The sequence below is a fragment of the Lissotriton helveticus genome, chromosome 12 (genome assembly GCF_964261635.1).
Source record: "Lissotriton helveticus chromosome 12, aLisHel1.1, whole genome shotgun sequence".
NCBI lineage: Eukaryota > Metazoa > Chordata > Amphibia > Caudata > Salamandridae > Lissotriton > Lissotriton helveticus.
In genome coordinates this window covers 635,378,262-635,400,638 of record NC_136073.1, presented here as the reverse complement: position 1 = coordinate 635,400,638, position 22,377 = coordinate 635,378,262, and the positions used below count along the sequence as shown (strand labels likewise).

The 22,377-nt window shown below is 44.8% G+C and overlaps 1 pseudogene; it reads right to left on the bottom strand.

Moving 5' to 3' along the window:
- Positions 1-2,936: 2,936 nt before the first annotated feature.
- LOC144799746 (large ribosomal subunit protein eL37-like) lies at positions 2,937-3,265 on the bottom strand (annotated as a pseudogene).
- Between the last annotated feature and the right edge of the window lie 19,112 nt (positions 3,266-22,377).

Below are 22,377 nucleotides of genomic sequence, written 5' to 3'. Positions count from 1 at the left end.
AAAATGTCTCAAAACCACGGGAGGTATACTCCTCCCTTGCCCAAGTCTCTTGGAAGAGGCAGACGCTTCTAGAGTCAATTAAATCAGCCCAAGATTGAGAGTCTATTTTATTCGCCAATCCAGCCACGTTCCATGACAGGGGTTTTAGTATACAAGGGGCTTGCTGGCTATTTCTCCCCATACCTAAATTTACCATTGGCTTGGCGTACTCGTTTGGGGGCAACCCTCGTATCGGATCGTCCCCTATTGGTGTCCACTGGTTCTGTTTCCTTGTCTGCCCTCTGTAGGGGATCTTCTAAGTTTGTGTGGGAGGGGAATTCCCCCCCGTGGTTAATTTTGGGAAGTTCCCGCCCTCCTCCCCTGATAATATTGGATGCGGCTTGCCCGGGTAGGTGGGGATGTGCCTGTCCTTCAGAGTTGTACTGTCAATCCACCGTTTCAAGGCAATCGAAACGGTTGAATAATGGGAGAAATGGGGGCTGGTGGTATCTCGGGGGCCATATTGCTCCTCGCTCCCGGCCACCCATTCCCACCCCGCTTCTGGTGACAGTTTCCCAGCCCTGAGCCTCGTCATGTGTCAAGGCATGGCCGATGCCATTCGTGTTTGATTATAGGGGTTCCACCTCCCTCCTAGATTTCCCCCCCAATTTTCCAGTGGCTCATGTAGATCTTCCCATCTCTGATCATTGCCTATGTGACTGTATGATGGGTAAAAAAATGAGAGGTAAAGTGGCTGGATATTATTCCCCTCCTCATCTGGAAAACAGCCACAAATATAGGAGACTGTTCCTGGATCTTTAAAACTGACCTGTATACTGTCGCCACTGATTGTTTTGCGACTCTTCCCTACCCATGAGACTCTTCTCACCATGCGAATGTCGCCAGTCATACCTCTGGGGAGTGGCCTGAATGTAGAAAGCCAATTCATGACTTTACTTTTTAATGATGCCCCTGTTTCACTGGTCGCTGGTTTCAGTTCCGGTACCCCAGCTAAGATGACAGTATATGCGGCTACCTCTGGTGGAAGATTTACTGTTACTGTTCTTTGAATTTTTTGCGGTATTGTGTTATGGTTTTGAGGTTTTAGTGTATTGATTAATGGGGATTTGGATGCAATTGTAGTCGGTAGCTGTAGGTGTGGTACATCGGTAGCTGTTAATGTTTGCTGTGTACAGGGGGGGTGTGATTGAGGTGCAGCTACAGTTGTTGTTGGTTGCTGTGAACAGGAGGAGGAGTTATTTTGCTTTAGGCTCGATGCCTGGTGGGTTGCCGGATTAGATTTTACAGTTGGATTAGGGGGTTTCCCTTTTTCTACACCCTTTTTATTAATCAAGGTCTGGGGCTCAGGACCCTTGTTGGATTTCTGGTCTGCGCTTGGTACTATAGGGCGATTGTTCACGACTTTCCAACTATCCATGAACTGGATAGTAGATTTCTCAAATTTGGTGAGCCTTGCCTCTATCTTGATCAAGCGCGCTTCTATTGGACTGAGCAGTGACCTGAACAAATTCCCTATGTCTGTGAGTGTGATATCCTCATCTTCTGCCTCCATGGTACTGTCTGCTGTGGGAGGAGGAGGGTCGATAGAAACGTTTACTAATACGGGAGGCTCCGTTCTGCCTAATAATAGGGTCTCTACTCTGGTATTATCAAAGCTATCCTTATCATGTGTTGTGCCTAGTCTCGGTGTTTTGGCCTTCCTTTCTCTTTTACTTGGTCCCCCCATCTTCCTTTTTTGTGTCGCCCCTTCCCTTGCTCCCCTAGTTCTGCTTGACAGATCTATGTTATCTACTGTATGCGTTACCAATGGGGGTTCCTGCCTAGGTGGGCTAAGAATTTGTTCAGTAGGAACCTCCAGAGTCAAAGAAATTGAAGGTTGTGTGAATTGGGTTAGTGGGAGGGTCAGTAGACTCATGTCTTCAAGATCGCTTGGGGTTTCCTCAGAGAGATCCAGATGGACAGGTAGTGAATCCCCCCCACACGCTCCAGCCAGTGAGCCATTCACGTTCCGCCTCTCCTCTGGGGTTTTGGCCAGTGCTAGAGTGCCCATTGATGATCTCCTAGCCCACTCAATTTCCTGGGAAATGCGTTTTTCCAAGACAGTAATGTCTTCGATCAACAAGGAGCCCGCTCTAAGGAAGTAGTTGTCGATTTTACCTTGCGCCGTTCCAGCCGTGGAAGATCCAGCCGTGGCCAAATTGGATTTACTCCTAGTCTCCATTTGACTCATTGTCGCAAAACTGCTTATATAGGCTGGCAGAGTCCTGATGGTGGTATGCGAGGGGTAGTATGCCAACCTCGATGGGGGGGTGGCCCGGGCCGGTCCCTGCCGTCCTCGAACGGCCTCAAACGGCCCGCTCTTTGCCCGGTCTTCGCCCCGGACTCCGTCCCGCACGCGCGTCCCGCGTGCGCGTTGGTAGGTGGAATTAAATAGATGGGAGGAGAGAGGGCGGGAAGAGCCACAGGTGCGCTGGTATCCGAAGCGCTGCTCCTCCTGGGACTCGCAGTCCCGCCCTCACAGCCCGACAAACTTCAGTCTCTCCCCGACAATGCAGGCAATCCGGCAGAAAACACCAAAGTACAATTTCCCCGGTGGTTAGCGGGAAACAACGATCAGGGTAATGTGTGCAGTGACAGGCTGCGAGCGGCACATTACAATTTGTTCACTGCATGCCAATCCGGGTAAATTTCTAACCATGCTATCATAGCTTCTAACTTAATTGGCGTAGCCGCCTTTTTGAACAATTGGGAATGGGGTCCCCCTTCCTCTTGCACCAAGGTTGGCTTCTGGCACCCTTTGTCCTCCCGCCCCTGATGGCACTGCGACACATTGGGTAATAGGGTGGCGGCCTCCGCATTGGGAACATTCATGTCTAAAACGGCAGACTAGCCGGCTGCAATAACCTCTGTTGAAATTCCTACATGTTCCAAACCCTGCCATCTTTATTTTAACAAAATATTTATGAGGAACTGGATGCTGCAACTGCTGCCCTCTTCGGTTTTGGTGTTGTGCCCTCACGGAATCCATTCCTGAATCTACGGTAGACAACTTTCAAGTGTCTCATACGGCCGGTACCTGTAGTGTTGCGTCTTTTTGCCTTCACACTTCAGTTATACTTTCTCTTGCGCTTGGCTGGATAGCCGCACTTGCCACAGGTACATTTCTGGAGATGGTACGCCTTTGAACCACAACGACGGCACAGTGTGTGCGTCTTGTTTCGGCATTTGCCAAATGATGACGTTCCCTTCGTCATCTTGCCACAATGGCCGACCCTGCCATCTGACCTCTCCCTGCGTTACCCGCCCCTGGCTGAGCGGGACGCGGTAGAAAGGGCCAATAGACAACTGGTAGACCGCTGGCCGTATGTGTTGTCACTGGCGGAGTTGCTGATGACATCCATTGTAGCCACAATTCTGCATCTACGTCCCCCCAAGGTTTCTCTGGACATATACTCATTCTGGCTTGAAATTCTTCTTCATAATTAAGCCATGAATAGCCCCCAAAATGCATCTGCGCTTTTCGCACTACGTCCATGTATTTAAAAAGGGAAACCGCCCTCTTGGGGTATTTTTCAGTGTATATGCTGGCAAAGATGAGAAATGCCGAAGTCCAATTTCTCAATATTGCGGGGGACCCTAGGACGCCTCGCTGACTCCCACTCCTCTTCCTTTGACCCTTCTTTGGCCTGCATGTCTCTATGCAGCAACTTAAAAACGTCTACATATTCATGATCCCAAATTCTCTATTTCGTTTTTAATGATAAATGTGTGCCTAAAGGCATCGCCAAACCCATGTATGGAAGACGCTTCCTTCTGTTTACCTCAGGAACTGGCGCCTTTTGAACTAACTGATGCTCGTCCTGTTGCACAGCCTCATCATTCCCTCCCCCTTTGACAATGGGTACTTCTTCCAAGTTAGCAGGCAAATTACCTTTCTTCCTAGCCCATGACCTTACCTGTGTATCCTGGTCCCTCAAACCTTCCCCCACCCACTTGCCTAAATTATGACAAGTGGAACCCCAGGCAGACCACCATTGTTGCCTACCTCTAGGAATTTGCTCCGCTCTGTCTTGAAATTCTTGCATGACGTTCTGCTGCTTACGTCGTGGAATCTTCTCTGTAATTGTCAGGTCCGCTCTTGACTTCTGCAATGAGGGAGCACAAAATGTTGCCCCCCTCCCTGACCCGCACAAATCCTTCCCTTCACCTACCCACCCATCATCACCTTGCCCTTTTTCCTGACGAAAATTGAGGAGAAGGGGTCGTGCCTGTCTCTGTATTTAAAACTTGCAAAACATTCTCCTTATCACCACCCTGTGTCTTGTCATGTGAAACCCACACCCACTGGCCTTCTTCCTCCCACATGACCTGAGCGTGCTTATGTGACCTCTGTCCCGGAGGGGACCTGGCACGAGGAAAAACGGCTCCCTAACTGTACAAACCTGTCCTTCAAAACTCTGTGGCAATGGTTGCCTGTGGGCCCTCACCTCTACTACATCAAAATCACAATCTGTTGCCTGGCGTATGCAATCGCCGTCCACCACATTTCCCTGTTCGGGCTCTACACTGGAGAGCAAATTGCCAGCACCACCCACAAACTGGTTCTTAGCAACAACAGTACTATTGACTTGCGACAGGACCCCACCAGGTGCTTTTGCTAATGAAAACCTCTCTGTGTTTACTAAAGACTCCTGCACCTCCTGGTCATCTTCAGAATCACTAGAATAAAGGACCAATGAAGGGGTCTGCTGTGATGTGGCAGACTTAGAAAAAACAAGGGCAACATTTCCGGGCATTCCTACAGTATCTGGCAATGCCTGCTGTACTGCTTCCGACCGTGAATCTAAAGCATAACCTGCACCACCACTAACTTGCCCACCACGCTTACCTCCACGCCTGCTATATCCTTTGAAAGGTGCCTTGCGCAAACAAAAAACGCTCTCAACCCCAGCCAAATTGCCCCTACCTTCCACTGGTGCCAACCATTCCACGGACTCTTCCCTCACCGCAGCTCGGTCCTCATGTGTCCCAACTGGCGACAAAGAGTGAGCCTGCCTCTTCAGCGCTGGGCGCCCGGTGCCACTGGCTCCACAAACGCTGGCAGGCCTTTTCTTCGCCAAACGCGAAGCTCCCCGCCCTTCTCACTGAGCTCTGTGGTAAACACGCAGCCACTGCACGCTGTACCCCGGTCGCCGCCTGCCTTCGCGGCCTGACCGGGGAATGCTGCGTCACCCTACGGGCCTCGACCGACAATAAATCGGCCCGGCCCGCCTCTTGTATGACGCGGAGCGCTTCCAGCAGCTCCGCTTTCAGTGACATTCTTTCAACACCAAAACAACTGCCCCACTACAAAAGGCACGCTACAGTAAATTGACTGCCCCAAAACAATGTCGCACTTAAAAAAAACTAACCTCCCGCCGCCCAGCTGCCGCCTCTGACCTCCCTCAGCGCGCACTGTGACGTTCCACAGCGCGCCCCTGCCTCAATACCTACCTGCCTATCGCTGTCCTTGGGCTGGTCCATCCGGGCGAAAGATCCCAGGGGGAGACCGCTCACGCTCTGCTCCCTCTGGGGCCCCCAATCTGCAACGCCTAGATTGAATTCCGTACGACTAGCTTTAGTGTATTCATGTCTACAGAGGACATTCTTGGGAGAGCATAAAAGCTTGTATTTGTAGTGCGTGTATTGTTGCCAGTTGATCGCATGAGCATGGCACAGGCTTTGCTGTCACTGACGAATTAAGCTGAAGGAATCTGTGTTTTTATACTGAGAGAAACAATCGCACAAGGCCAGTGCAAGGTTTGACATTAAACAAAACAACTTTCTGGATTGCCGAGTACTTCGTGTTCCAGTGGCTTATTATGCAAGCAGTGCCCTTGCATTAAAGAGATGTGTGAGATATCTGCAAAGTAAAACCCCTCTCCCCCAAAATGTTTCATAAATAGTTGACAGAAAGTGAAAGGCTTTCATAAATCACAGCGTTTACAATCTATCACTTGAAGCAGGGGAACATAAAAAATATTCTTATAGTGGTTAACACATAATTTTATCCTTAGTCAGATTTAGACTTTTACAAAGCCAGGTGACATCCACATAAAGCATTGGTGAAACGTATAGGCCAAGCTATGATAAGCTTGCCATAACGTTATATATGTTCACTGAAAAAACCATAGGTTTGACACCAGTTATAGTTAGGTGGAAATTTTACTCGCATAAAACCATTGAAATTCCCACGTTATAGTTAGTTGGACTCACTATAACTTGCGCGTGCAATGCACTGCTGATGACGTCACATATTACATCACTCATGACATGGTCAGTGACATCACTCATGACATCACTGATGACATCTCAAATGACATCATTGACGACAACATCCTTGTGACAAAGTGGCAGGCCTCCTATCAGCATAAAATAACCTATGACACACACATTCAAAAATAGAAACTAACATTTTCTTAAAAAAGGAGAAACCAATACCAATTACAACAACTTATTAGGTAATTCCAACATCTACATACACATCCACTCATTCACCAACAGTTCTATATAGTCACTCATGCATGTACTTACTCATCATATGTACTCATACACCTATACATCCTGTTACACACTAATACTCATTCATATAGTTACTCACACACAAATTCACACATGCAAATAAACTATCAAAAAAACATTTACTTGATTATACTGCTATATACACACCACTACACATACTTCTACAGAAACGGAAACATATTTACTCTCTTAAACAATCAATTATAAAAACACATACTCACTAACCCACCCATACACACAATCATCCACCCATACAGTCTTGCACACATGCTGTCTTCAAAATACATACAAATAGTGAGTCACTCATTCATGCATCTGTGCTCTAAGTAATATCCCCCACCGAACCATACAGGCACTGATACTGATATTCAAAAAAACAACTAATAACCCATATACACACTCATGTAGCTACTCACCAACCCATGCAGCCACTTATACACAAAGTGAGACACAGATACAGATATTTAAATATTTAAACATTACTTGCTAATATATGTATTCACTAAGATACATTTAATAAGTCAGTTAACCAATCAATTTTACACAAAAAAACATCCATTTAGACATTTATTTACCCATTTATTCTTCCATCAACCTTTAGATATACATATATAAAAAATATTTATTTTTCAGAAAGATACACATTCACTGGATGATGTCATCAGTGATGTCATTTGAGATGTCATCAGTGATGTCATGAGTGATGTCACTGACCATGTCATGAGTGATGTAATATGTGACGTCATCAGCAGTGCATTGCACGCGCAAGTTATAGTGAGTCCAACTAACTATAACATGGGAATTTCAATGGTTTTATGCGAGTAAAATTTCCACCTAACGATAACTGGTGTCAAACCTATGGTTTTTTCAGTGAATTTAATAGGTTTTTTAAATGCTAATTCCTAACTATAACTGGTGTGAAACCTATGGTTTTTTCAGTGAATATATATATATATATATATATATATATATATATATATATATATATATATATATATATATATTCAAACAAAACGATCCTTCCATGCACGAGAGCGCTCCACAGTGTGTGCTCAACCCAAGGGCTGGATCAAAGCCCCAATATTCAATTTGGAACACAAAGGATGCGGCACAACCGGATACTTATTCAGAGGTCTTTATTTCACCAACACTCCACCGACGCGTTTCAGCCTCACGGCTTTTCTCACGGTCAGCAAGTCCCTTTTTGCTTTTCATTTTTATACTGCCCCACATTAGCCAAAAAGTGGCATTGTGGGATACGTAGTTTATAAAGCAAAGTAATTAAAAAACATTAATAACAAACAAAGGACCGGTGTGTTCTGATTATGCAAGTATAGTACTTAGCGTCCCAAATTGTTATCATTTAGGGCATATTTAGAAATATATATTAATAATATATTCTCAAGTGTAGGGTATAGTACCCTTATACAGATATTATTATCGCTGAGTTCATATTTACTCCAGATGAATGTGGAGATCTTCTCCAAAGTTCATGCCTCTGGGGTGTTTTGTTCTGAATCGGTAAATGAGCCGTGATTCCATCTGTCGAAGAAGACGGACTGTGTCTCCTCCTCTGTCAGATTTAGTCAGCATCTTCAATCCATAATAGTTCATAGCTCGCCAGTCCCCACTCTGGCAGGTGCTTAAGTGTTTGGCCGTAGCATACAGCATATTTGAGTTCTTGACTGCCCGGATATGTTCCAGTATTCTTTTCTTTAACATGCACGTGGTGGACCCTATATATTTCATTCCACATTTACATTCTATCACATACACCACATTTTTAGATGTGCATGTGATATATTGTTTGATCGGCATGTATTTTCCATCTGGTTCCATTACATTCCTCATTTTTTTACCTATTTTACATGCTTTGCATGAGGTACATGGTTTAAAGCCCACATTTTGTTCGGTCCACCATTTTGGTTGTTCCTTGATCTGAAAATGGCTTTTAACCAATAAATCCGGAAGAGATGTATTTTTTCTATAGGTGATGGAGGGATGTTTACCAGCCAATGGTCCTATATCCGGATCACTAGTTATCAGATGCCAATATTTTTTCATTTTTTTCGCTATTAATTCACTTTCTTTGTTGTATGTTGTTACGAATCTTGGCGGATCTTTGTCTTGAGGGGGTTTTTGTTTTTCGATTAGAATTTCTCCTCTCTTCAGGCTCCCTTGAGCCGGTGGGGCTGACGAGCCCGGGTTACGCTCCTACGTGCCACGAGCGGTCCCAGACCTGAAGACATTTTTGGCAGCCTACGCAGCACCCCTACATACATTCCTACTCCCTGCTGACGAGAGGCAACAACCTCGAAACACGTGTCCAGGGATGGCCAACGCGACTGATTTTTTCCTCAAGACCCAGGCAGAGGCGTACCCGCTGATGCTGACTTCAAGGACTACAACGCTTTGGGGCTACACGCTGGTAGGATAAATAGTGAGCGACCCCTTGGACTTACTTTTACATTCAGGCTCCCTTGAGCCGGTGGGGCTGACGAGCCCGGGTTACGCTCCTACGTGCCACGAGCGGTACCAGACCTAAAGACATTTTTGGCAGCCTACGCAGCAGCCCTACATACATTCCTACTCCCTGCTGACGAGAGGCAACAACCTCTAAACACGTGTCCAGGGATGGCCAACGCGACTGATTTTTTCCTCAAGACCCAGGCAGAGGCGTACCCGCTGATGCTGACTTCAAGGACTACAACGCGTTGGGGCTACACGCTGGTAGGATAAATAGTGAGCGACCCCTTGGACTTACTTTTACATTCAGGCTCCCTTGAGCCGGTGGGGCTGACGAGCCCGGGTTACGCTCCTACGTGCCACGAGCGGTACCAGACCTGAAGACATTTTTGGCAGCCTACGCAGCACCCCTGCATACATTCCTACTCCCTGCTGACGAGAGGCAACAACCTCGAAACACGTGTCCAGGGATGGCCAACGCGACTGATTTTTTCCTCAAGACCCAGGCAGAGGCGTACCCGCTGATGCTGACTTCAAGGACTACAACGCTTTGGGGCTACACGCTGGTAGGATAAATAGTGAGCGACCCCTTGGACTTACTTTTACATTCAGGCTCCCTTGAGCCGGTGGGGCTGACGAGCCCGGGTTACGCTCCTACGTGCCACGAGCGGTACCAGACCTGAAGAAATTTTTGGCAGCCTACGCAGCACCCCTACATACATTCCTACTCCCTGCTGACGAGAGGCAACAACCTCGAAACACGTGTCCAGGGATGGCCAACGCGACTGATTTTTTCCTCAAGACCCAGGCAGAGGCGTACCCGCTGATGCTGACTTCAAGGACTACAACGCTTTGGGGCTACACGCTGGTAGGATAAATAGTGAGCGACCCCTTGGACTTACTTTTACATTCAGGCTCCCTTGAGCCGGTGGGGCTGACGAGCCCGGGTTACGCTCCTACGTGCCACGAGCGGTACCAGACCTGAAGACATTTTTGGCAGCCTACGCAGCACCCCTACATACATTCCTACTCCCTGCTGACGAGAGGCAACAACCTCGAAACACGTGTCCAGGGATGGCCAACGCGACTGATTTTTTCCTCAAGACCCAGGCAGAGGCGTACCCGCTGATGCTGACTTCAAGGACTACAACGCTTTGGGGCTACACGCTGGTAGGATAAATAGTGAGCGACCCCTTGGACTTACTTTTACATTCAGGCTCCCTTGAGCCGGTGGGGCTGACGAGCCCGGGTTACGCTCCTACGTGCCACGAGCGGTACCAGACCTGAAGACATTTTTGGCAGCCTACGCAGCACCCCTACATACATTCCTATTCCCTGCTGACGAGAGGCAACAACCTCGAAACACGTGTCCAGGGATTGCCAACGTGACTGATTTTTTCCTCAAGACCCAGGCAGAGGCGTACCCGCTGATGCTGACTTCAAGGACTACAACGCTTTGGGGCTACACGCTGGTAGGATAAATAGTGAGCGACCCCTTGGACTTACTTTTACATTCAGGCTCCCTTGAGCCGGTGGGGCTGACGAGCCCGGGTTACGCTCCTACGTGCCACGAGCGGTGCCAGACCTGAAGACATTTTTGGCAGCCTACGCAGCACCCCTACATACATTCCTACTCCCTGCTGACGAGAGGCAACAACCTCGAAACACGTGTCCAGGGATGGCCAACGCGACTGATTTTTTCCTCAAGACCCAGGCAGAGGCGTACCCGCTGATGCTGACTTCAAGGACTACAACGCTTTGGGGCTACACGCTGGTAGGATAAATAGTGAGCGACCCCTTGGACTTACTTTTACATTCAGGCTCCCTTGAGCCGGTGGGGCTGACGAGCCCGGGTTACGCTCCTACGTGCCACGAGCGGTCCCAGACCTGAAGACATTTTTGGCAGCCTACGCAGCACCCCTACATACATTCCTACTCCCTGCTGACGAGAGGCAACAACCTCGAAACACGTGTCCAGGGATGGCCAACGTGACTGATTTTTTCCTCAAGACCCAGGCAGAGGCGTACCCGCTGATGCTGACTTCAAGGACTACAACGCTTTGGGGCTACACGCTGGTAGGATAAATAGTGAGCGACCCCTTGGACTTACTTTTACATTCAGGCTCCCTTGAGCCGGTGGGGCTGACGAGCCCGGGTTACGCTCCTACGTGCCACGAGCGGTACCAGACCTGAAGACATTTTTGGCAGCCTACGCAGCACCCCTACATACATTCCTACTCCCTGCTGACGAGAGGCAACAACCTCGAAACACGTGTCCAGGGATGGCCAACGCGACTGATTTTTTCCTCAAGACCCAGGCAGAGGCGTACCCGCTGATGCTGACTTCAAGGACTATAACGCTTTGGGGCTACACGCTGGTAGGATAAATAGTGAGCGACCCCTTGGACTTACTTTTACATTCAGGCTCCCTTGAGCCGGTGGGGCTGACGAGCCCGGGTTACGCTCCTACGTGCCACGCGCGGTACCAGACCTGAAGACATTTTTGGCAGCCTACGCAGCACCCCTACATACATTCCTACTCCCTGCTGACGAGAGGCAACAACTTCGAAACACGTGTCCAGGGATGGCCAACGCGACTGATTTTTTCCTCAAGACCCAGGCAGAGGCGTACCCGCTGATGCTGACTTCAAGGACTACAACGCTTTGGGGCTACACGCTGGTAGGATAAATAGTGAGCGACCCCTTGGACTTACTTTTACATTCAGGCTCCCTTGAGCCGGTGGGGCTGACGAGCCCGGGTTACGCTCCTACGTGCCACGAGCGGTACCAGACCTGAAGACATTTTTGGCAGCCTACGCAGCACCCCTACATACATTCCTACTCCCTGCTGACGAGAGGCAACAACCTCGAAACACGTGTCCAGGGATGGCCAACGCGACTGATTTTTTCCTCAAGACCCAGGCAGAGGCGTACCCGCTGATGCTGACTTCAAGGACTACAACGCTTTGGGGCTACACGCTGGTAGGATAAATAGTGAGCGACCCCTTGGACTTACTATGTGATAGAATGTAAATGTGGAATGAAATATATAGGGTCCACCACGTGCATGTTAAAGAAAAGAATACTGGAACATATCCGGGCAGTCAAGAACTCAAATATGCTGTATGCTACGGCCAAACACTTAAGCACCTGCCAGAGTGGGGACTGGCGAGCTATGAACTATTATGGATTGAAGATGCTGACTAAATCTGACAGAGGAGGAGACACAGTCCGTCTTCTTCGACAGATGGAATCACGGCTCATTGTCCGATTCAGAACAAAACACCCCAGAGGCATGAACTTTGGAGAAGATCTCCACATTCATCTGGAGTAAATATGAACTCAGCGATAATAATATCTGTATAAGGGTACTATACCCTACACTTGAGAATATATTATTAATATATATTTCTAAATATGCCCTAAATGATAACAATTTGGGACGCTAAGTACTATACTTGCATAATCAGAACACACCGGTCCTTTGTTTGTTATTAATGTTTTTTAATTACTTTGCTTTATAAACTACGTATCCCACAATGCCACTTTATGGCTAATGTGGGGCAGTATAAAAATGAAAAGCAAAAAGGGACTTGCTGACCGTGAGAAAAGCCGTGAGGCTGAAACGCGTCGGTGGAGTGTTGGTGAAATAAAGACCTCTGAATAAGTATCCAGTTGTGCCGCCTCCTTTGTGTTCCATATACATATATATATATATATATATATATATAAAATTTCTATGGCAAAATGAAACCCCTCATTTTGTTCCTTTTCAAATTAAATGTATTAAGTGTTACCACTTTATTCCAATCAAGATGACTTCAGGTGTGCCATACTTTTGTCATAAGTAAGACTGTTAGCGTTCTAGTTGTTCTTTAGAACACTCTGGGACATTCTGTCATTGGGCTATAGTTGGGCTACATCTGGCTGATATTTGGGCTACATTTGGGCTCTTTTGTCTCTGGTGGCCATCTAGGGAGACTGCATATCAGAATTTTTTTAATGAAATATAAAAGGATTTGAGAAGTCACTCAAAATGTGCCCTAATTTTTCTTTCTTCAGCACTAATCATAATTTCGATGGCAAAATGAACCCCCTCATTTTGTTCCTTTGCTAATTAAATGTTTTAAGTGTTAACACTTTATTCCAATCAAGATGACTTTTGTCATAAGTAAGACTGTTAGCGCTCTAGTTGTTCTTTAGAACACTCTAAGGACATTCTGTCATTGGGCTATAGTTGGGCTACATCTGGCTGATATTTGGGCTACATTTGTTTTTTTTTGTCTCTGGTGGCCATCTTTGGGCTACATTGGGCTACATTGGGCTACATTTGGGCTCTAACATTTATATAGCCCAATGTAGCCCAATATATATTTTTTCAAAGTTAATTTTCGTAAAAACCATTGGAGCATATATCTTGAGACATAGCAAAGGCACATCGGGGTACCAGTCCCTACAATTTTGCCAAGTTTGGTGGAAATCCATTCAGCCGTTCGGGCTAAAAGTGAGTCCAACCGCCCTATGGAAATTAACATGGGGAAAACACGTTTTGGGACCCCCCTTTTATCTCGGCCCCCGCTTGACGGATCCCCCCAAAACTTTTAGGGAAGGAGCGGAGCGCAGCTAGGCAAAGTTAACGAAAATTACAGGCAGATCCCTTATTCGGCGCCAAAGTTATTCCCAATAGAATGTTGCGGATTTCCTATGGAAAACAATCCTAACTATAACTACATACTGGCGACGCCAGTAGGTAATATATATATATATATTTATGCAAGCATGCAAATGCAAGGAACTTTGGTAACAAATATAACAAATATTAAAATAAACGAGTGGTGAAGCACTACAGGCACACAATCTTTGGATCTTTGTGCATGTGTAAGTGCTATGCTTAAGTCCAAAGATGTGCTCTGACCATGGTGCACTCTGCTAAAAGCAACTCAAAGTAGCATACGCATATATTGGTATACACTGGATAGGGTTGTGGTGGCCGAGTGGTGGTTCACACCTCCAACCTTTTCCAAACCACAACACATAATTCAACACAAACCCCATAATTCAACTCAACAGCACAATTACACAACACACCACATATATCCAATCGTCACCACAAAATTCCACATCATGCCACAAAATTGAGCAGCACAACACATATTTTAACTCCACTGCATACCACTCCAGAATATAAAATACATTCCACAAAACTACCCTCCATAACACACAATCCCACTCCACATAATTCCAGTACACGCAATACCACATAAATCCACTGCACACCATGCCACGTAATTCCACTATACAAATAACACTTCCACGGAACACAAATCCATAACTAACCATTAAAATCCAACCCATATAATTCCACTACACACCATATACATACACTCCATAACACATGGATAGGAGACATTGTAATTTACAACGCCAATAGCACTAACTCAAACAAATGCCAGCCCCATTGTATTTTTTATGCTTTTTAGGTCTCGCCCTGCTTAGGAGACCTTTAGCCGTCGTGCAGCTCTTTTTCAAAGCACATACTCGTGCTTGTGGCGGCATACGCCTTGAGGGAGTGCGCAGCGCGTGCCACAAGCACGAGTAGCACACTACACGCGTACGCATACACCGCACCGCTGTCTCCCATCTCACTGCCTCCTGTTAACTTCTGCCATCGCTCTCTTTCTTTCGCTCTCTTTCCATAAGTCGCTGGCACTCTCTTTTTGCTGTGCCCCCGTGACCCTCCTGGCACGGACTGCCTTGCGGCCATCGCACTGACTCTGCACTCCCTCCCCCACACCATCATAGCAGAAAATAGCAGGAATATCATCACAGGCCTGAGCACGCGCGGCGCCTGTCAATCCGCATCCCATTCACACTCTGTCACAGGGCCGTCACTCCCAGCCCTTCAGCCCTTCTCTCAGTCGCTGTCATCATAATCTCTCTCTCTCTGCTCCTACACTTCATTACTGTCTTTCTCAGCTTCAACTATCTCTAACAGTATCTCTCTTTCTATCACTTTCCTCTCAAAGTCTGTCTTTCTCTCTGAAGTTCTCACTGCCTCTTCCAGTCTCTTTACTACTCTCTCGCAAACTCTCGGTTCAAGGCACTTTTCCTTCAGTGACTCTCTCTCCCTTTGCCATCATCCCTGCTCCTCTCCCTCCCTCTCTGGCCAGGCTGGAGCTAGACTTGTGGCTGCTCGCCCAGCAGGTCTGCCACAGGTAGGGTAACTCCTGAGCTTGTGAGTAATTTGTTGTATGGTTCTACCTAGTCCTCAGTGGGGACTGTGAAGATGTGGTATGGAGTTACAGAACCATGTCTAAGCCAAAGGCTTGTGTTGTCCTCTGAAGCAGGTCACCCTCAACACAATCATAAAGGTTTACGTTAATGTAGATGGAGAGTGCTTGGTACAGTGGTTGGGCTTTTTACCATGTACAGTTCTATATTCAACTTTCTCAACTAAAACTCACAGGGTTTTTAATTGTGGCATGACAATGATCAAGGAAATAAATCAATAGCTTTCCTCCTAACAAAATAGTCTCCTAAGCACTTGTATTTGTAACTACTAATATATTTTAGCTGTGTGTGTGTGTCTGTGTCTGCGCGCACACACACACACACACACACACATCAGGGCACTTCAACGACAACCTGCAATCCTTATCATAGATATATATATATATGTCTATCACTCGAGGAATAGTGAAGTAAATCCTTTCATTACCCATAATGTGAAACCAAACGGATAATGCCAGCGTTCAACCTTGATGTATTGGTCATGGCTATTAAGTAGTTTCTCAGTGTCACCTTTTTATACTTGCCCAATTCTGACTATTATTATGCATGTAGGGAATTGTAGTTCACATTTAAAAAAAACTGTGTATCTGATCAGTTCGTATCATAATTATGGTTACTTCTTGAGTATATATTTATATAAGGAATGTGAATATCCGTTGCTGCATCTAGTTGGGAACTATGGGGCATATTATCAACACAGGCGATAAAATTATCGCCCGCTTTATCGGCAGAAAACTGCCGCAAAAGCAGCTTTAGCGGCAGAAAACTGCAGCTAAAGCTGCTTTTGCGGCAGTTTTCTGCCGATAAAGCGGGCGATAATTTTATCGCCTGTGTTGATAATATGCCCCTGAATATCCTAATTATTGTTTTCAACCTATTGTAGGCTAATTTACTGGATGTCAGTGTGAATGATAAACTGTTTCTTGATCATATGCAATCAACATTTTTCCAAATTAGTGGCCGAGTTGACTATTATCAATTTGTATTATAGCTTAAGTTGCACATTCTTCAAGTTACTCATTCCTTTGAGGTTGCTTATTTCAAACTAGTGATCTGTCATAATCAATAATCGGTGGATTTAATGTATTGCTTGCGGATTGTGATCCTCTTCACTTATCTTCATTACTTACCATACTTTTAAACCTTGGACTATTTACACAGTCTCTGTTGAAATGCATTGGTGTTATCTGTTTGCTCTCATTACGGACAATTAACCGATTTACATCACTGTTCTCTGAATGCCATGTTATCTTTGAACAAATTTAGTAACAGGAATTGTTTGGAGGTTGACTTTGGCAGTCATGTTAACTGAGGCCTAGTTATGATAACTAATGCACATTTAAATCAAGCACTATTTTTTTAATGAGAAACATGTTCACATCATAGTAGAAGAACTTGGAAAGTATAGTTGTCTAGCAGTCTTTGGTAATAAAAAAAATAAAATATTCATATAACAATCTAGAGAGTCTTTGGGTCCGCCATCTTCTGTCTGTTGGAGTGTCGTTCGTTCGATCCACTTTATTCGATTAATTAAAATCATAAAAGTACAATACACCTCATACATAGACGGTGATAAAAAACAATTAGACTAAATATATAAAACAATCACTCATATGAAATTCATAGCAACCAGGATTGTCAAGATTTTACATTTCCATAAATAATAGCAATAGGACTTAGGGAATTTTCATCAACAGTTTTCAGTTTTTCTTGAGCCTCACTGCCGCAACAAGAAAACACGCAATGTTAAAAATATCCCAGGGATTGCTCAGCGTTTGCAAGTAAAGTAGCGCTGGTCTAACCTGCAAAAAAACCCTTCCTCTCAGGATGGGGATTAAAAACGTCATACTAATATCAGTATAAAAATGACAAAACATCATAAAATGTAGGGTATCCTGGGGTGAATAGTTGTCGCATTGATCGGTTAGGAGCCAGCGATGGAAAGGCTTATCCACTATTACCAAATAAGGTTCAATGAGAATAGTGGTTTTTATTAGAAAATGGGACCTAACTAAGGGTTTGTGTAACTCCTGTTCTTCCCGCTCCAACATCAATAAATTCTCAAAATTAATTTTCACCCATGACACATCCTCCTTCCTGATCTTTTCGGGAGCTTCAAATCATTTGGGCCGCCCTATTTTAGCCAACATACATCTAACATATGACAACCACTTAATCTTGTTCGAGTTGTCTAGGTTAAAGCAGTCCTGTAAAATCTGGTGATTCAAAGTTACATTCAGAATTTAACCAGGTTTTGAGCCAGCAGAGTAGCGGAGCAGTACTCAAGTTGTCAGAAACGTAACCTAACCCCAATTCCTGATGTAAAGAAAAAGTTGGGGTAGATTGTGGGACGGACAAAAGGCTTCGTAAAAATGTACTTTCTGCTAACTGAACTCCAGGCTGCTCTTTGAATCCCCATATAGAAGAGCAATAGGCCACAATGGCCAGGCACTTTGCTCTGTATATTTTTTAAAGACATTCAATAGGTCTGGCCCCCAAACGCTGTGCAAACCCTAATAGACCTGAGCAAGATCGGATAATTGCATTTTTTTTTTTAATTGTTGGGGTATCTAGGAGGACCTATCATCAAAAAGAACCCTAGATAAGTAAAAGAAGAGACCTAGGTCACTTCCAACCCATTACAATAAAAAGGTTTAGATTTTCTTACTCCAGTACCAGATGACATGACATGAGACTTTCCGTTATTTACTACCAAATCTAAAGACTGCATGTAGGCCCCAAAAGCATCTAAAAGTCACTGGAGGCCTACCGCGGTACGTGCTAAAAGAACAGCATCGTCAACGTATTGGAGAACCAGAATAGGGCAGCCTCCTACAGGCGGGATATCCTGGGATGCCTCCATTAATGTCTTGTCCAGGTCATTAACATAAAGTGTAAAAAGCAGGAGTGCCAAATTGCACCCCTGACAGAGGTCCCTGCCTGATTTAAAAGTTCTTGTGTTGGAGTGTCAGTCACATCTGCTTCTCCCAATAACAGCATACTGCATGGGCCTACGTCTACTATTGGCTCTATTGTCCATAGTGTAACAGCATTTTTCCTGATCCCATGTGAACATCCACCAGAAAATGAATACCATTTAGTGTTTAGGCTGGTGGACAGTCTTTTTTAGTTTTCCTTTTTTACTTTTGTAGGTCGCCTTTCATGGCTTCCCTTTTTATTACGAGCTTTGTGCAGCTCTTCGGACAGTCCTACCTGGCCACTCGCTTGCGGCTCATTTCATCTGCATTGTGCTACATCATGTGCAGAATATTGCATTAAATAAAGTTCACACCACTACAGCTGTCTGGTAAATTTTATTATAATTCAGCAGAATTTTCATGCTGTGCATTCTCATTGTTGAATATAGCATACGGTGTCAAGGTGTCATGGTGTTAAGTGCAGACACAGAATTTGTGACAATAGTGAAAGAAAGGTTAAAAACAACTCAGATACTTTTGAGATATATGATGTTTGCTTTTACAATCTGTATATTTCCCAGGCATATTAATATAGTAAGTATTATTAATCCTTATCATGGCAATCCATTATAAACAAGTATTGGCATAGCCAATAGGTCTCGCCTTTGGGACCTTATAAGTGTTAAGCCATGCAACAGTTCATGCTGTTGTACCAATGATATTGTGATGCATAACTAAATACTTATAAGGTCCCCAAGGCGAGACCTATTGGCTATGCCAATGCTTGTTTTTTTTGCAGTTTTATATAGTGCAAACTCGACCCGAAGGTATTGGAGCGATTTACATGAGCACCAGTTAAATTACACAAGAACACATTCATTTATGGTAGGCACAGGGAGATTAAGTGATTTGCACAGAATCACAGGATGCTGAGCCGACGCCAAGATTCGGACCTGGTTCCAAAGTCGACAGCTCAGCCGTTTGTATTGCTTCCCCCACTCACACAAGTAAATACAACTAACACAAACGCTCGAGGCACAGGCCTACAATGCAGGAGGGCTGGCCACATCATAGGCTTTTAATTTCATGGCAAGGCCTGAAGGCCAATATTATGCATATCACCTTTATTGCTCCTCAAACACAGCAGCAACAAACACTAGAATTAGAACACTCAATAACTCTAGAACGCAGAACATGCATATATTCATAGAACAGGCAGCCATCTTCCTCTTTTGTTGCTGCTCAAGCACGAGATAAATACTTTCATATCTATCGTTCTATTGAAAGTGGGATGTCCAATCCAATCCAAAAATTCTTTATTTCGGTCAATAAGACCATAAAAGATGCATGAGTATGCATGGTCTAGAGATCAATACAGAGAAGACCAAATTCATGATTTTTAACCCATCTTCAAAGAGTAGACCTAATCCTACTCTGGGGACAGCCAGCCTGGAAAGGGTTGCAACTTTTCAATATCTGGGGGTAACTCTTCACGAGAATCTGTCTTGGGACCCCCAGGTAGTGAAATCCCGGTTAAAGCTGACCCAACTATCCGGTGCAATACTAAAGGTTGCAAACACCTCAACCTTCAAACCTATAAGTCCGGCACTTGAACTGTACAAAACGCAAGCCAAAGCGGCTGCAATGTACGGCAGTGAGCTGTGGGGGTACAGGGCTGGACCGGATCTCGCCAGAGTAGAAAACATCTTTCTCAAACGTCTTCTAGCCCTCCCCCGCAGCACACCTCTGATTCCCCTGAGACTGGATGTGGGCTTAGTTTCTATCGCTGCTGAGCTGGAGTCCAAGCCAGTAAGATTCTGGCACAGGCTCTGGTCCACCAGCGAGCTCGAACACTATAGTAGTGATCTCACCCACGTAATGGCCTTGAACCATCGAGATAGAATCCCATGGCTGGCCTTCGTTAAGAAGGAATTGTACCGTTTAAAATTTCCTGAGCTTTGGGAGGCTCCAGAATTGGGCTGCCAAAGGCTATCTCGGAAACGCTTAGCCCAAATCTACAAGGAAAAAAGCCTTGATTCACTTATGACCTCAACTACTAACGGCACCCTTACTGAACGTTTTCTGCAATTAAAAACTCCTATGAATTTGAGGGTTTTATGGACATTATTTTCCCAATTCAAGCCAGAAAACTGTTTATTCAGTGGAGGTTTGGTACTTTACCTATCAAAATTTTTACCTCGAAATGGCTACAGAGGGAAGATAAGACCTGCCCGGGTTGTAATTCCCATGATGAGGAAGAAACCCACCTTTTCTTTTTCTGTCCTGCATACCACAGACCAAGGAAATACTGGTTGGTCCCCGTGTGCAGGAATTTGGGTTTCAGGAGCCATAAAGATGCTTACAAAGTTTTAAGAACTAGTACTCTGCCTCACGTAGTCTTTGCTGTGGCTAAATTCATTATGGCTATGTGGCACATCAGGAGAAAATTGTTAATTTCATAAAACCTTTAACCATGAACTTGTTTTTAAAATCTGGAATGTGGTTTTAATTAATTCATGTATGTTTTTTCCCTGATTAGGGAATGTTCCCTCTTTCTCTCATCACGTTTGGAACGACCTGCACTCATTTTATGTAATGTGTATGTAGAATTGTATCCCTTTTTTTTAAAAATGGTTGTTAAAATGTATACTCATGCATAAAAAGAACAAAAAAAGAAAGTGGTATGTTTGGATGTGATATGAATTTTAATATAAATGTGAAAGATGACCTATTGGTATGTTTTAAAAAAGTGAGCTAGAGGAATTTTTTGTGATTAAGATAAGTGATATGTTTAAAGAAAAGAGGAATATTTGAGTTTTGTATCGTAGATTGTGAAATTTATGGTTTAATCAAGTTTGGAAAAGCGTGGTAACGTTGCGCAGTTGTATAGTTAATTTCTGTAAAATAAAGGAAAGAGTGGGTAGTTATATAGTTTACCGGTTACAGTTTGATGTTTAAACGGTACGTCTACGAGCGTGTGGCAGTTCCATGGAGTAAGGCATCTTAGATGCAGGCGCGAGAGCGGTAGCGCTCATGCGCGTCATTCTCCTCTTGTGATTCTGGAGCACGGAGGGGAGCTTCAAAGGAGAGGAATTCCTGTAGAGCCACCGTATTCACGTTGCGTGAGGCAGTCATTTTGATGGATTGGCCTAAGACCCATGATGATGAATGATGTGTCGACGGCGATATATAGGGAAGTTTTAGAAGAGTCTATCGGAATGAAGTCAGTTTCTGACACACATCGGTCGGAGGTTCAATGTGAGGTCGTGTTTTGTCGAGAGAGGGGAATATTAGCTACTGTGCTTAAGTTATAATATTAAGGCGCGTTTAATTAAGGAAGTTGGTTGTTGAGTGCAAATTGAATATTAGTTTTGGTATTTTTATGAAGAAATTTCAGTATTGTTAAAGGAGATATACAGAGGTTTGTTGTGCACTATATTTATATACAAGTTTACAATTGAAAATTCTGAGGCAAATTTGGAAGAGAGAATGAAAGTTTATATGGAGAAGATGTTTGGGGAGATGATGGCATCTCTGGACAAGAAAACTGAGAGTAGTTAGGAAAAAGTACGAGGAAAAAAGAGATCAGACAAAGGTCTGGAGAAGATTATAGCTTCTGGACAACCGAAGAAGTAGATGTTGTAAAAGGGGTGTCTGGCCAGGGTTTGAAAAAGACCCAGAAAAGGAGGTATATTGAAAGGGAAAGGCAAGCTAAAGAGAATGAACATAAGGTTCAAAAAGTAGTTGCTATAAAGGCAAAAGGAAGCGCTATAAAGGCGAGTAAAAGGAAACATAGTGTGGTGGCGTGTGACTCAAGCTCTACAAGTGGTGATGTAGAGATAACGTGTGGTTCAAGTTTGGAGGAGTCAGATGTGGAGGAGGTTCCTATCAAAAACAGAAAGGTAGATGGGAAAGAGATTTAAATAGAGTCATGTGACTTTGTGGATCCTCAAGGGGAGGAGATGTTCGACCCATTATTAATACAACATCCGTTGTCTCCGCAGTGGACTCCGGTAGAGCATGTGGCAAAGTACGTAAGGTAGTTGAAGTTGCAAATTATTTATCAGTTCAGTATAATAGTGGTTTGGCGTATAATACTGTTAATTTAAGTAGGTCTGCGATTTCTGCAGGGCTTGTTTTG